This window comes from Lynx canadensis, chromosome A3 (genome assembly GCF_007474595.2).
Source record: "Lynx canadensis isolate LIC74 chromosome A3, mLynCan4.pri.v2, whole genome shotgun sequence".
Classification (NCBI taxonomy): domain Eukaryota; kingdom Metazoa; phylum Chordata; class Mammalia; order Carnivora; family Felidae; genus Lynx; species Lynx canadensis.
The window spans coordinates 54,107,280-54,120,882 of NC_044305.1; the positions used below are offsets into that span (position 1 = coordinate 54,107,280).

Here is a 13,603-nt window from a genome sequence, read left to right on the forward strand (position 1 = left end):
TGGAGGTCGCTCCGTTGGCCCTGGAACTCCCTATCTTTTCTTTGGGCCATGAGCCACACCCCCTCACACCCTTGAGCTATAGCCAAGCATGCGACAAAGGTGTCTCACAGGCTCTGTCCCTCAGACTTTCTCCTTTTCTTTCTGTTGATGTTGTACACCCTTTTTTGTATGTGTAAACAGACTATGAAAATAAAACACACACAACCATCCCCCAACCATGTACGGAGCACATGAGGTGATATGGGGTTAGGGGAGGAAATGCACTGGTCAGTGGATAGGGTTGGGGGGACTTAGAGAGTACCAGGAGGGCAGATGACCACAGATGAAACCCCAAGGAGACAACAGCCCAGAAGACTCCTAAAGAATGACCAGGGTCAGGAGGGAGGGCCCAAAGTGAGAAGGTATATTAACACTACAGACGTAAGTGGGTCCAACTTTATCGAGACACTGCTGAAATCCAGCCACGTGGCATCAAGAAGAGATGCCGACAGGCTCCCCGCTCCCAGCTTTCATCTCCATTCAGTAACCTGTTTATCGGTCTCTTTCCTGATCCTGCTTTCTTCTCCTTTTAGAAAATTAGAACATACACCGGCTCCAACCTCCCGGCACTTCTCTCCTTCAAGGCCATGCAGAGAATATCAACAGGGATTCTGCCATCCACCTGTGAGTGTGCACACACCACATCTGAACCTGAAGCTTCGAATGCAACGCGGTCAAGTGCTCTGCTCACTCCTCTCCTTTTGGGCTTCAATTCCTCCTCCACGGTATCTGTTTTATATGCTCTATTTTAAGGATTATTCTTTTTGACAAAAAAACAGCAACAAAAACCCCCCGATGTACAGGAAAGTTGATGAGTCCTGCCTCTGCAACTGGTCATATCTGACACCAAACCCCACGCCTACGCTCTCGGTCCATCTCTCTAACAACAAAAGACAGGGGCGCCTGGGTGGCTCGGTCGGTTAAGCGTCCGACTTCGGCTCAGGTCATGATCTCGCGGTCTGTGAGTTCGAGCCCCGCGTCGGGCTCTGTGCTGACAGCTCAGAGCCTGGAGCCTGTTTCAGATTCTGTGTCTCCCTCTCTCTGACCCTCCCCTGTTCATGCTCTGTCTCAAAAATAAATAAAGGTTTAAAAAAAATTTGTTTTAAAAAAAACAACAAAAGACAGAACGAACATTTTTTTGTTTTGGACCTCAGAACGTTGAGGCTCGCCTCACCTCACCTCTGCCAGTCACACATGTACATGCCACTCTCTCATTTACTCCCAGGTTACCCCTATCTTCCATCAGCTTGCAAATTCAGGAATTGTGTGCCTCGGAGTTTCACGCACTAAAGAGGGAAGGAAAACAGACCAATGCAATAGCAGTCCCTTACTCAGCGTTTACTGGGTGCCACAGACTAACAGGCTAAACACCAATCCTACGTTATCACATTCAGTCCTGACATCACGATGAGGTTTCATTGTTCCCATTCGAAGCAAGGAAGTTAGCAGACGTACGGAGGTGCACGGGTGCAGTGAGAATCTGGAGCCCTTGGCCTCGACCTTACACATGCCGCCTCTTGTGCTGGAGACCACAGACAGCCAGACTGCACGGGGTACCTAGGCTGAACAACTGCACTGAACCGTCTTCCAGAGGAGCATGTGCTAAGGGAGAAATTGGTTATGATCTCTGTCAAACACTGGTGGGAAGAGAGGCTTAACTGTGTCCTATGAGCATGGCAGTTCTAAGTGATACAGATTTCCAAAAGACCAAAAGTTAAACGTACCAAAGAAAAGGCTTCAGGGGATTCTTACCCAACTGCCCTCTCTTTTTCTTTCCCCTCTTTAACCAAAAAAAAAAAAAAAAAAAATGTCAGGGGCGCCTGGGTGTGGCTCAGTCGGTTGACCATCCAACTTTGGCTCAGGTCATGATCTCACAGTTCACGAATTCAAGCCCCACATTTGGCTCTCCGCTGTCAGCACAGAGCCCACTTCAGATTCTCTGTCTGTCTCTCTCTGCAACTCCTCCTCTTCAACTCTCTCAAAAATAAATAAAACATTATTCAAAAAAATGTTGTCATTAACTGTTTTCAATCAAATTTCTCACCAGGCATCCTTAACCTGCCTCCCACATCCAAGAACACAGATGGCAAGACTGCAGAGGGGTGGTCCAGGTAAGGACCCTCTAAATGACTCCTTGCAAGGGATCTATTGTATGCACTTTTGGACACAATAGAGGGAACCATCTGCTTTCTACCCCAGGCCAAAACAACTCTGTGATCCTTGGGCCTCTGCCTTCTCATTTATTTATATAGAAGTACAACGATTTGCTTTTTATGGACTTGCATAGAAGGTTATCTTATTTAAAATAATAGGAAGTTTTCAAAGAACTCAGCAGTTCCACTTGGGCATGGCATATAACGGAAAGGACTTATAGAAACGTTAGAAATAGGAACACATAAACAGGACCAAATGCTTCTGGGAATTTAGTATATGACAATGGGTGCTGGCTGCAGTCATTGGGGGAAAGACACGACTTCTCAATAAATAGTGATGGGATACTTTGGTAGCCATCTGGAACAAAGTTGGAGCCACACTTCACATCCTACAACAGGATGAATTCCAAATGCATCTAAGGTTTACCGTGAAAAAATAAAAGTATAGAAGGACATATGGAAGAAATTCTTTATAGCCTTGAAGGAAAAACTTTTTTAAATCTATGACTAAAAATCCAGAAACCACAAAAGATGTTTGAATTCATCTACATAAAAATAAAAATGGTTTTTTACACGGCAAAATATACCCCAGGCAAATCCAAAAGACAAATAAAAAGTTAAGAAAAAAAAATATTTGCAATTCGTGACACTCTTCCTAATTCAAGGAGAGCTCTTTACAATTGATTAGAAGACCGGCAAATCAAGAAAAGGGGCAAAGGAAACTGGGAAAGAAAATATCTGGCTTTCAGATAGATGCTGGACTTCACTTGTAATAAAACACGTATACCAAAGCCATAGGAAGATACCACCGCTCACCTATCAGAATGTCAGAGATCAGAAAATGTGGTAACAGCACGGTATCATGTGAACTTCCCATTGTGATCGCTGCCATGTGGTTATTTAAAATGTTAACATTTGAGAAAGCTGGATGAGGGTATACAGAGAATTTTGCACTATTTTTGCAATTTTTGTAAGCCTAAATTTATTTCAAAATAAAAAAAATTTAATTTTATCACAATAAAATGGCATATTGGTGAGGCTGTGGGGAAGCTCCTATACTGGTGACAAAAATGCAAAATCACACAACTCAGTGAAAAGCAATTGGGTAAGATGTATCAAAACAGAAACAGCCTCGAGGCACCTGGTTGGCTCAGGCGGAAGAGCATGCAACTCCTGATCTTGGGGTCATGAGTTTGAGCCCCATACTGGGTGTAGAGATTTCTTAAAATAAATAAAATTAAAAAAAAAAAAAAAAAAAGAAACAGCCTAAATGTCCATCAATAGGTAAACAGTAAAATATATTACATCTATATACAAAGTGCTAGTCACACAAAAAAGGAGGAATGCCTCTAAATTCTAAAGAGGAAAGAGTTCAGAAATAGGTTGTTAACTAAGAAAAATACGGTTAAGAACACTTGAGATTATTTTCCCAAACGCATTTATCTATGAAGAAACTTAACTACCACTTGGCTGCCTGGTTAAGCTGCCTCAAGTGCATCCCGCACTTTATCCTCATTATGTTGAGATTCATGACCCATTTGAACTTAATTATCAGTAACCTTGGTGAGCTCACTATAGGCTTCTCCATCTAAATAACCCATAAAAATAGGTTTTTAATCCTAGCTACAGGGATCTTTCGGGAACCTCACTATTTGTATCTGACAATACGAAAATAAAAGCATTTCACCCTTCATTTCTTCTCTCTAAATCAGTCCCCAAACTCTAAGGTTACTTTTTATTAAATTGAGATACAATTCACACACCATAAAAATTCGGCAATTAAAACGTATTCAGTGGTTTTACTTATTTTTAAAAGTAAGTAATAGAGAAACCTCTTCATGTTATAAGAAAAAGGGGGGGGGGACAATAAGGAAAGTAATGACTTGAGTAACCTATTACTTAGATATTTCCAGAACATTCTGGACATACAAGAAACTATAAGCCTTGCCTCTGGTGAGGCCATCTGGTGACAGGAGGCAGGCTTTCCTCCACGTTAGATTTCAACTGCCTTTTGTTTGCTTGTTTATACGCATTATTCTTTCAAATAAAAAATTTTTTCAACAAAATAATAACAGCAGATAGAAAACACATCTTACAGCAAGCTAACCTTAACGTCTACTCCTTTCAGAGAATCCTAAATCCTACAGCTACTTATGTTCAAAAACACATCTTCTGGAGATTGGAGATAATTTAATATTGGCTCTGAAATAGATGGATCACACCCGTAAATTAATGAGAACGTAGTTATAATTTTGTTCTCTTCGGAAATGAACTGAATCAGATTAATGCAGCCAGTCGTCCCACAGTCAGACCTTCCTGAGGATGATTAAACTCTTTAGAAATCTGCAGTTAGTGCCAGTAGCTTTAAAAAGTTATGAAACCATAAATTAATGACTCCACACCAAATTGCTCAAAGAGTTTTCAGGGCCAAATTTACGAACTGGTTTTGTTTTCCAGAAGCATCCTGTTTCCACAGAAAGGCACAAGCTGATCGGCTTCCACAATCTAAGGTGCTTTGTCTCAACTGTGGTTACCACATGCTTGGCTTCCGCTCCCTCATTCCAACTATGGGGTAATCATAACGAATCCCATCTTGGTTGAGAGTTGCTAGAAACCCAATCAATGATTTTTTTCCTTCATGTGATTACAGCCCTCTCCCTCAGGCCTGACAGGAACCCCAACATGATGAGGGCCGCGCTATACTCTCCACCAACCCTGAAGTCCCCACGACGCTGTCCTGTGAGTGGGCACAGTATTTCAGGACTTCCTTCCACTTGCCCACACAGACTGGCAGCCTGCCACTTGGGCATGCCGACTTTTCTTACTTCGGAAGACACGGAAACCATCTTCTGCCCTTCCACTGGAACAACACGGAACAGGGCTGGTGGTCCCTTCCTGCCCCAGACCCGTGAGCGCAACATTCAGTACCCGGAAACAGCACAAACTCTTGTTTTATTCTGCAGAGGGAAAAAAAAAAAAAAAAAAGTCGACGCAGGCTTCAGAACCCTCTCATGTTTAAGGGCCTCCCCCCAAAAAAACTAGTAGAAAGGCTAAAATAGAGGTATTTTCTAAGGTTCTGAATTTGGCAAAGGAAGAAAAGCTTATAAATCAATGTCAGCTTTTCTTCTGTGGGCGTAGGGAAAGAGGCAGAAAGAAAAGGGGTTGGTGGGATAAGGTGTGAGTCAAAGGCCTAAAAAGGATAATAAATGTTTGTATCTTAGGGCCACAAAGCTAAAATCAAAAAGGAGTTTTGATGGCTCAATCTATTTCTGAAAGACCACCCTCCTACATCGTAACACATTTCCACACCCACTGGCAGCGTCGAAACCAACCGCAAAGTGTTAAAGCTCACCAGTAAAAAGTCCATAAAATTTACCCCAGAAAACCAACTCCTAAGAGGGCTGACATACCTGTGAACTGTCATCGCTAACGTCTTAACTATTCTAGTGATATTTCCTTTCCTGGAATCGAATTTGTATTGCATTTAATTGTGTCAAGGAGAAATGCCGATTCATTTTTTTTCCCAAATCACTTAATTTACTCGATGCAAAAGAGTGGGCAAGTACAAGGTGGAAAAAGGAGGAAAAGGAGCAGCGATGTTAGGAACTTCTGGAATAACACTAAACTATTGGGTACTCTTGTTCACCACCAAAGGCAAAAAGGTAGCCAAAGCTCTGAAACCATCAAGGACCAGACTTGCCCACGTTAAACATCGGCCTCCTATGCTCTGTGCTCACATTCCCAGGGCCTCTCTGCAAACAACCAAGTGCAACTGAACGCAGTGCTGTTATCCCCCAGGTGGCTCCTACCTGTAAAAGGGAGGATGCCCCTTTCATCCGTATTGCATTAAAATCACAATACAATTGAGAAAGAGGAACCCTTTTGCACTGCTGGTGGGAATGCAAACTGGTGCAGCCACTCTGGACAAACAGTATGGAGGTCCCTCAAAAAATTAAAAATAGAACTACCCTACAATCCAGCAATTGCACTACTAGGTATTTCTCCAAGGGAAACAGGTGTTTTTATTTCAAAGGGGCACATGGACGCCAATGTTTACAGCAGTGCTATCAACAACAGCCAAAGTATGGGAAGAGCCCAAATGTCCAGCGATTGATGAATGCATAAAGAAGATGTAGTTTATACATACAATGGAGTATTACTCGGCAGTCAAAAAGAATGAAATCTTGCCATTTGCAACAATGTGGAGGGAACCGGAGCGTACTATGCTAAGCAAAATTAGGTCAATCAGAGAAAGACAAATATCGTATGATTTTACTCATGTGTGGAATTTAAGAAACAAAACAGATGAACATAAGTCGAAGAGAAGCAAAAATAATATAAAAACTGAGAGGGAGGCAAACCACAAGAGACTCTTAAATACAGAGAACAAACTGAGGGTGGCTGGAGGGGTTGTGGGTAGGGGGATGGGCTAAATGGGTAATGGGCATTAAGGAGGACACTTGTTGGGATGAGCACTGGGGATTCTATGTAAATGATGAATCACTAAAATCTATTCCTGAAATCATTATTACACTATCTGTTAACTAACTTGGATTTAAATTTTAAAAAAAAATAAATAAAAATCAATGTTGTAAAAAAAAAAAAATCTTAAAAAAAAAAATCCAGGGTATTTTGCAGTTGCCCTGAGATGGAAGGGTGTGTGGTCAAATACCATCTTTGTATGTTTCTTAGGTATTTTTTTTTCCTTCTTTCAGTGTTGTTCTTTTATTCATTCATACCCTTGGGTTTATTTCAAAAAAAAAAAAAAAAGGTAACTGAATTATTCACTCCTTTCTCTAGCTGAAATGGAGTATTTCATAAGATAATAAAAAGAGAAAATGCAAAGGAAAGAGATAAGAAAAATGCACACCATCCTCAGAGTTAGCTTGGACACCACCAATGACAAAATAACTTCGTAAGACAGCAATAATGCCCACCTTCCCACTAGTCACCTACACTCATGTGCGCCTTTGAATGAGAATCTTTCATAAACGGATAATATGGCAAAGATCAATTCTGAACCCAAGTGCCCAGAACTCTGCCAACTCGTCAAAATTTCAACTTTAGTCACTTTGGACCATCCAGTTGGTGTTCTAAGTACACACACCTAACAACTTGTGCTTTCCTGAGACCTGGGATAAGGCAGAATTTGTCTCCCCCCAAAATACTTGGTTACACATGATCTATACCAGAGTAAACTAAAATGGAGCTTTCAAGTACGGAGTTACTTTTCTTTATACAAGCCTGGGGAGGCACCCATCATTGATGTTCTCCTGTCTTTTCATTTGAAATGACTTGTGTTTTCCTAAAGTCCTAGATGTAACTATTGAAGAAGAAGAGAGAGAAAAGAGAGAGAGGGGGGTCAAGTGAGGTGACCCAAACTCTCAAAAGCTTGCTTGAAATTGAGAGGGTTTCTCCCCGGGGACACGTTGCCGGGTCGGTGTGGGTAAATCTTTGTCGCAGAGCCGGGCCCATGCACTGTAGGGTGGTAACCTACAGCCTCCCTGGAGCTGTGACAATCAAAAAGGTCTCCAGACACTGCAGACATTGCCAAATGTCACCCAGGGAACGAAATCACCCCGCTGAGACCCAATGAACTAGAATACATGAAAATGAAATAGACCGAGTTGTGTGCGTGTTTTAAAATAGCCAAAATAAGACAGGAATATTCATGTATTTTCTTAACTATTTTGGGATATGATTAAAATATTTAGACGGCAGTTTCTACAATTACCCTTTCCAAAATCACTGAATAAATAGGCATATTCAGTTAAATTCAATGTCATGATTAGCTAAGTCACAGTATGCCATGTAATTAGAAGACAACCTCTGAACTCAGGCTTGGGAGAAGTGGGTAACGTATGCTATTATTTATTTAAGAGAATGAGTAATATTGAAAATAAATATACAACTGTATGAATATATGTCTGTGCTTGCATTAAAAAGCAATAAAAGCGGAAGGAGCAAAAAATCTTTTGAAAAATAGTGATGGGAAGGGCTAGAGAAAAAGAGGCTGAAAATACAGAATGAGACCTCTCTAAGCACAGTTGGTTTGGCTCTGGAACTATCGAAATGGTTTATATAACTGTAAACCAATATTAACTTTTTTAAGTCCTAAAAAATCAAAAGCAGAATGGAAACCAATTAACCAAGTCATATACTGAGTTGATGGCATAAACATACAGGGAAATTATTCCAAAAGACTTTGAAACACAGTAATTTGACTGTATTTCCCTAGTGGGATAAACCTTAAGGACAAAGATATCTTCAGCTGTTTTCACTACTCATATTATCGGTAAAAATGTTGGTAGGTATTCTAAACATTATGAGTTGTGTATAAATACAATAATCAAGCAAATAAGTTCTTATGCTAATTTTTTAGGGGCAAAAACTTTCAGCATAAGAGAAAAGCAATACAAAAATAAAACCAAAGAAGTAAAATACCTTCTAATTCTAATTTTGAATTAGAAATATCAGTATCTGGGGCAGTCGGTTAAGTGTCTGGGTGGCTCAGTCGGTTAAGTGTCTGACTTCGGCTCAGGTCATGATCTCATGGTTTTTGGGTTCGAGCCCTGGGTCAGGCTCAGTGCTGACAGCTCAGAGCCTGGAGCCTGTTTCTCGGATTCTGTGTCTCCCTCGCTCTCTGCCCCTCCCCGCTCTCACTCTGTCTCTGTCTCTGTCTCTGAATAAATAAATAAATAAATAAATAAATAAATAAAGTTAAAAAAATTTTTTTTAAATATATCAGCATGAATTTACACTGGATTATGTGAGAAAACAAACCAAAACCAACGAACAAATCCACCTTTATCCACTGAAAAGGTCCAGATACAACAACCAGCCTGGAAGCAATGGCCCCTAACTCCCAAACTGTGGTCCCCAAATTCCATTTCCTACTAAGGAGACCGCGGTCTTTGAAGAAATGTGGGCCCCAGTCTGGGGTGGGCACGGCCCTCACTTTCAGTGACTATGTGACTATGGCACAGACTCTGGGCATGAGCAGAACATGGCAGTGACCTCCAACAGCTCAGCTTGGCTGCAACCGGACACTTAGAGGGGAGACAAGGATGTCAGCGGCAATGAATGAAAATACTCCAGAAATACCTTAAATCATGAGCTCATAATGTCTCTAAAAAGAAAGACACACAAAATACCTCACTGGTGGCTTATGGAGGATGCTGGGGAACTGGAACTATTTATTCTGTAAGATGCCAAATAGGGGGTAAGACTTTCCTAAGTAAACGTACCTCAGGATAACAGCTGCATGTTCCTTTCATCTGGCGAGGAAACACAGAAGGAATGACACGACCAGGATGTTTTGCACTCCTGATGAATTATGGATGGAGGCAGTGATCACCAAGGCTGCCTGTTCTCATGCCCTCCTCCCAACGGGAGCACACACACTACCCATCAAGCACTCTTGCCAGAAAATCAAACCAGAATGGGCTCCAGCCCTGACCAGCTGCTTACAGGAAACACCAGGACGGGGGTGGGGAGGCATGTCAAGTAAGGATCTGGTTAGCAAGCTGCAGCTGTGACAAACGCAAAAAAACTTAAGACTTGCTTTCTCCAAAAGATCAATCACAATGTGGGGGGCGGGGGGGGGGTAAAAATGAGAGGGTGGAGATATCAAATAGACCACTCAACAGCAATAATTTCTTTCAATGTTTGAGAGTGAGGGAGAGAGAGTGGAGGAGGGGCAGAGAGGAAAGGAGAGAGACAGAAGGCTCTCTAGCAGGCTCCACACCATCAGCACAGAGCCCGACTCGGGCCGGAACTCAAATCGTGAGGTCATGACCCAAGCCGAGATCAAGAGTTGGACGCTTAACCGACTGAACCACCCAGGTGCCCTGACAGCAATACATTTTTGAGATAGTTAGGGAAATAGGAACACTGGCTGCAGGTTTGGTAAATCAAGGAATTACTGTTACTCGAGTATTGACTATAGTATTTACAGATGAAATGAATCGGTATCTCAGTTTTGTTTCCAAAATAAGCCACTGGAGTGTGCAGGAGTTTAGATGGAACAAGACTGGCCATTAACTGATAACGACGCACTGAAGTTCTGACAATGGGAAGTCATGAGGATGCGTTCTATGATTCTACCTTAAAAATCCACACTGAATATGGTTATCCCAGAAACTAAGAAATCACAGCTTACAATGAGAGACAGTCAAGAACATCAAAAAAAATAGCACAGCCTAAAGGGCCTTCAGAAACCACCAGGCTCCAAACCACCTTCTCCACAGGAAGGTCGCTAAAGTAATCCCAGAACATTGGCTAGGTGCCAGCGACACCACAAGGGAACGGCGTTCCTGAAATCTAATGGCTCTGTCCAGCCACCAAGGCAGGACGGGGCAGAGGAGGCGGGCAGGAGCGGGTCGAAGGTGAACCTCTACAGAGCTGACACACCCTTATAAGCCTTCTTTTTACTATCAACTACTAAGACATCAAGGCTCTTCCTTTTGTTTGTGACTACCCCCCCCCCCCCCCCAAAATAAAGTGTTTAGTAATTTGAACTCCACCCACCCCCAAGAAGAAGAAGAATCCGTTCATTCAAAATTTGTAAATGTTGAGAACTTACTCAGCTGTTGAATATACAGTAGACAGTAAAACATTTTAGTGTCTTGTGAAAAACACAAGTAGCAACAGCAGTGAGTCGTTTTTACACTGAGCACACTACGTACACTCTTTCCAGCTCACGGGCTGCAATGAGAATGCACAGCACTGGTTTGCCTGAGCTGTAAAATTATAAAAATTAATACACTTATCAAGCACTTACTTAGAGAGGTCACTGTGATCAGTTGTGATAAAGGGAGTCCATCAGAATATTCTGTACACATACAACGAACTGCTGATGCACAAGTAAAGAACAAGGATATCCCAAGGACATTAGGCCAAGATAAAACTGCTGGAAAATCCCGGCTGGTGAGGACTGAGGGAGAAGGGAAGGTGCATTCACTAAATTGGTATTGGAAGCACCCATACAATGCCCTGCCCTGAAACTGGCAGAGACTATCCCTGCCCGCTCACCGCTCCCTGGGGCCAGGAGAAGGACGTGAAAGCAAAAGAGGTTAAATGAGGAAGATGAAAAATGATCAATTTCCCATCAGTGTGGCTGTAATTTACATCACTTCCCCAGGCTTCTCCAGAGGAAATCAACATTCTCTTACAAATTACTAGAATTTAAGTCCTAGGGGGGAAAGGATTAAAGATGTGCTCTAAGCCCTTCACTTAACAAATGAGAAAAGGAAGGTGCAGAATGGCGGAGCCCCAGGGCCACGCGGGTTTCAGGGTGGCTCAGGAGCCTTGCCAATTATGTTACTTAAGGGTATTTCCAGAGCTCCGAAGTTTCCTGGCCGGAGGTGACAGAACCCAAGCCATGTCATCCAACCCTTGTCAAGTTCTAGCGATAAGAGAACCATCCTAGTGGTTCCTATCTGTGTGTTGACGTGAAAGGGAGGACAGTTTCATTCTGGCTGATTCCTTATGAACCTCTGTGGGTGACAGCTTTCCTCGCCGGCCACGTGGTGCATGGGCTGATCGGCCAGGGTCTTGCTCTGGCACAGGTCAGAGGTCAAAGCACCTCCCATGACTTGCCTGTGTGCACAGCTGGTGGCAAGAGGCCCATCTGGACAGCAGCCTTAAAGACAGAGGCGGAGCTCACCAAAGACAGCTCTACCTAGTTACACTTACTCCAGGTGTGGGGAGAATGGAAGCCAAAGGCCAGAGGTTCCAGCAGCCCACCGTGGCGCTGAGCCCCCTCTCCCTGAGAGTGAAGACAGGCTGGAGGGTGAAGGGCAGTGAGATACCCCATCAGGTGGTGAGACGCTTCGTGCAGCACCACCTGGCACATTTCCCAAGCCCCCCAGAAATGGCAGCTCCATCTACGGCTCCTCTCAGGGGTGTGGAGGAGCAAGAAGGGGTCAGGGGAAGGGGCTGCTGATTCCCCCAAGGATCCGCTCGCCAGCAAGCCACCTGACACAGTGCCCAGGCATATAACCTTACCCGTCTTAAGAGCCTGGCCACCTGCCAGCCTATGGCACTGAGCAGCACAGAGACTGGTTACCACTCTGAGTCAGCAGTGCAAGACCTACTAAAAATAAGTGGTAGGCAGTTACACAAGCTGCAGGAAGTGAAGAAACGAGAGTCTGTAATTGTAATCCGATCAACAAATTCTAAGGACGCGAGCACTGTTTCTTAATGGTTTGCTTTTATGTCTGAATGTGCAGGCCTATTTATGGGTTTTGATGAAGAAGGAACTTACTGTATTTTTAGCTCACAAATCAACTTTTAATTCTTCCCATTCTACAAATGGGAAATAACATTTCACATAGCACAAGCAATAAAAATTAAGATGTTTTCAAGATAAGCCTCTTCTGTGCGTTTGCATTTAACACATGGCTATACTTACTACACATTAGGCTGATTCTATGCTCCTCCTCCAAGCAGGGGGTGAAGACAGAAGTCAACATCCATTTGTGGAAATGGAGCTAACTGTTGCCAGTAACCAGTGTTGTCTGGTGGCCAGGACAGTGGTTCTCCTCATGTGCCCTGACCAGCAGCAGCAGCAGCAGCAGCACTTGGATGCTTCTTAGAAATGTGAATTGCTGGAGCCCACTCCAGACTCCCGAGGCAGAAATTGGGAGGTGGGAGCAGCTAATCTGGAACAATCTCAAGTTTCAAAACCACGAACCACAGGGCCAGATCCTCACAAGAGCTCATTACGGGCAATAAACACTATACAACGTGCTTCTCAGACACATTTTATTGCCCATATTAGGATGTTATCTACCAAGAGAATCATTTTCATCAAAAAGGCTCTGTGAAACGGTTCTTCAATTGGAAAGAACGCTCTTCTTTGGATCAAAAGAAACAGGTTAATTTTTTTCTCGTTGGAAAAAGTTATAAAACATTTTATGTGCACCTGGGTCAAGGGCACGTACAAATGCAACCTTGGCCTGGTCTTCACCCCTCTGGAAGGTCCCAGTCTACCCACTGAGGAAGGGCAGTCTGAGCACAAGAGACTGGGGGCCTGGGGAAGGAAAGACTGGCAGAGACACACACATCGATACATCCCGGCCGTTGTATACTCTACATTGGGGCTTGTCTGTATCTGCTTAGCATTCTGGTAAGATATTTTTTTTAATTTTTTTTAATGTTTGTTTACTTTTGAGAGAGAGACAAAGTGGGAGAAGGGGAGGGGCAGAAAGAGGGAGACACAGAATCTGAAGCAGGCCCCAGGCTCTAAGCTGTCAGCACAGAGCCCGATGCGGGGCTCGAACCCACAAACCGTGAGATCATGACCTGAGCTGAAGTCAGACGCCTGACTGAGCCACCCAGGTGCCCCCAATTAAAAAAAATTTTTTTCAATGTTTATGCATTCTGATAAGATTAATGCAACTAGAATA

The 13,603-nt window shown here is 43.1% G+C and overlaps 1 protein-coding gene across 4 annotated transcripts in view; it reads right to left on the reverse strand.

Moving 5' to 3' along the window:
- Positions 1-13,603, reverse strand: part of NCK2 (NCK adaptor protein 2) — a 153,292-nt gene that overhangs the window by 89,110 nt on the left and 50,579 nt on the right. The window contains exon 1 of one of the 4 annotated variants that reach the window (XM_030310300.1): positions 5,018-5,117. The exons of the other annotated variants lie outside the window; for them this stretch is intronic. The gene's annotated coding sequence lies outside the window, so the exon portion shown is untranslated. Of the gene's footprint in view, positions 1-5,017; positions 5,118-13,603 lie in introns of those variants that run through there. 4 annotated transcript variants of the gene reach the window in all.